At 50.2% G+C, this 3136-nt stretch overlaps 1 pseudogene; it reads right to left on the bottom strand.

The window, feature by feature from the left end:
• Positions 1 to 2651: 2651 nt before the first annotated feature.
• On the bottom strand, positions 2652 to 2863 carry LOC124719226 (annotated as a pseudogene).
• Between the last annotated feature and the right edge of the window lie 273 nt (positions 2864 to 3136).

Genomic DNA, 3136 nt, shown 5'->3' with positions numbered 1-3136 from the left:
ATGCTGGCTCGAAAGGTAGTCCATGAAAGAGACAGCATCTGCGAGGCAAAGGTCATAGATCGTGAAAATGGTTTGGCCCAAGAGACACACCATTGCGTTACGTCGTGTTCGGGGGTTGGTCTGAATATCAGGGGTAAGGAACCAGTCGACTGACACATAGTCCAGTGTAGTCCCACCGATCAGCGTTAATAGCACACGTGCAAGGTCCCACACTTCTGTGACGTGAGGGCATAGGAGACGATGCTCTCTGGTGTCTACGTCACCACATCGGCCGCAAGCAGCCGAGGGCCATAGGAGGATGGCCGCCAGGCGATGATTAGTGGGTATTAAATTGTTTACAACGCGATACCATAGCGCTGAAACTTCTGTGGGAAGGGCTAGGTGGTTGATATTAGCCCAAGCGTGGTGCCAGATGACCGACGGTCGTCTGTCCTCCAATTTGTGTGGTGTGAGCTGGCCTCGAAGCGCCTAGTAAAGGCGCTTCGATGTGCGTGCCTTGTCGGTGGCCACTGCTAGGATGTAACTTTGATTGAGGTAATAGTCCTTGACTGTCGTCATCCGGAATGGAATATGTGTCAAGCATACTGGTGCACGCGCCGATTGTGGGCGATAACGGTCGAAAAGCACCGCTGTTGTCCCACTTCGGTCAATCTCACGCAAAGTGACGATACGGTGAATCAGGATTGGCGCACATTTGCGGGGAAAGTCAATGAGTCCAAGGCGACTATCGACTTTTGGCAGTGTACAAGTCTGTGCATCAACTTTGAATAGTGCACGCCGCCACAATAGGCAATATACTGTTTGTGAGATGGCTCTGCTGGTTTGTTTCGGTAGCGTAAGGAGTTGTGCTACATACCATGCCCGTGATAGGATGTAAGTATTAATCAGTTGGATTCGTTGATGGAGGTCGAGTCGTTGATCAGTGTGACTCACGCAAAGTCCTCTGATGCGCGTGAGAATCCGCCTGCACGTGAGTGTTAACATGCGCTGTGGACAGGCAGTCACCTCAAGACCCAAGATACGTTGTTCCCCTACAATCCGGTAGCATGGGCGTTCGATGGTCAATGATCGTGGTCCTAGTGGGATTAGCACCATTTTGTTGGATTTTAACATGGCATCGGATGCTCGTTCATAAACGTGGAGGACTCGGCGAACCGAATCGATGTCCCTGGCGTTTGCTACAAACACACCTTTACCATCCGCCTACGCCGCACTGCGGAAGGTGACGCCTGGGAAAGGAACACCATCGACCATCCGTCCGATGTCACGCAGCATGGGGTCCAGCGCCAAAGCGATAAAATACACTGACAAGGGACACCCTTGTCGAACTGATCGTCTGATGGGAATTGGTCGTGATCTGCAGCCGTTCACAATGATTGTGGAATTTGCTCCATCCAAGAAGTGCCGGATGACTCTTATGAAGTGCTCCCCGAAACCCATCCGCTACATAACGGCCAGCAGGTAAGGATGGGAGACCCTATCGGAGGCACCGGCGAAATCTAGGGATCAATTGCAGCCGGGGTTCGAGCGTCGGCGGTGGGTGAGTAAGACAGCATCACGGTATATAGAAGCAGCGGTGAGGGTGGTTCGATTCGAAACGCCACATGATTGAGTGGGACAAAGTACCTTATTCATTACCTGTTTAAGATGTGAAGCCACACTTCGTGCCACCAACTTATAATCAGTGTTAGGAACGGTGATGGGACGTACGTCTTTACCCCATCAGTGACCTGTGACCTTTGGATTAAAGCCAATACGTACAGCTAGAAAATCGGCGGGTAGCTCGCAACCAGCAAAAATCTCCTCGCACATTTTGCAGAAGCGGTCTCCTAACAGGCCTGAAAACCTAGCACTTCGATTAGTGCTGGAATGGCACAATCGAAGGGCGGTATCCTTGCGGAGTACCGCCAGAGATGAAAAACCGCAGTGTCAGGGCCTAAATGCTTGCAGCGTGTGCGTTCCACATGAGGGAGTGACATACGGTGGTGCGGGCTGATATGGCAACAGGCGACCGTCGAAAACATCGCAAAAGCAAGTGCCGGAAGGAACGACAATATACGAGAGCACTCGTCAACAGCCCAGTACTACCCTCCATGTCGAGGAGTAAACTGCGACTCCTATTTGAACGCCGCTAGCTGCCAGGGCAGTGGAGAAGCCGTGAGGACGCCCCACAGCAGCGTCAGGCCGGTGCGAGCTATACTGGCGCGAGCTACACCTAGCCGAGTGCTTACATGGTCCACCGCCTACTGCATATGTGTGTGTGCGTGTGTACACACGTATTCTGCGTGCGTGCGGCGGCGACGACGACGACGTTCGCGAGGAGCTAAGGTTATAACTCCAAACAATTTAATTAAAATTATCTGTGACCAGACCATAAGAGACGCTAACGAGGCATCCGAAGGCACTGTCCTGTGCCCCCATAAATTAACAGCCTAGCGTAATGCGGCTGCAAGTGCGGTCCGGCTAACCGCAAAAAAAAAAAAAAAAAAAAAAAAAAAATTTCTTAAGATAATCTTAAATTAATTAAAAGAAATCGTGGTGTGTAAGCAACTAACTACTGGGCACATCAACAACTACGACAAGTTTTGCTACCAGCGGAATATCTGATCACTGCAGAATGTTAACCCATTTCAGGCTGTGTTTTAATTAATTTTAGGTGGGCCGATCCCGGCGGTACTGCAATGCCGGGCCAACCCACGACAGAGGTGGAGCAAGCCCCTAGCGCTCCGTCAGAAGCCAAAAATGAGTTTAATATTCTGGTCGTGTGATGCAGGACGTATCAGATATTAAGCTGATAAGAACAGATACTACACTTTTTTCCCTCCTACCTCCCCTATAGCCCTACCTTTTCCTCTCCAAAAATGCCGCCATCCTCTAGTGTCGACGCAGCACGTAAAGCAGGGTGTTGTTAGTAGCAAGACTTATTGCCATAAACCGAAAATAAAAGCGGAGGCATACTCTGCTATGCCTCAGGGGGCGACGACACACTACTCAGAAACACACCTCCCTCTGCAGGTGTGAGGCAAGTGATGATTTTAAAAACTAAATAGAAAGAAATAAATAAAGACAGAAATGAAGGCAAAATAAAAAAAAACAGCGACGGCAGCACACTCAAACGAACTGGCGAGATAATCCC

Source organism: Schistocerca piceifrons, chromosome 1 (genome assembly GCF_021461385.2).
Source record: "Schistocerca piceifrons isolate TAMUIC-IGC-003096 chromosome 1, iqSchPice1.1, whole genome shotgun sequence".
NCBI classification, from domain to species: Eukaryota; Metazoa; Arthropoda; class Insecta; order Orthoptera; family Acrididae; genus Schistocerca; species Schistocerca piceifrons.
This window is presented reverse-complemented; position numbering and strand designations above follow the sequence as displayed.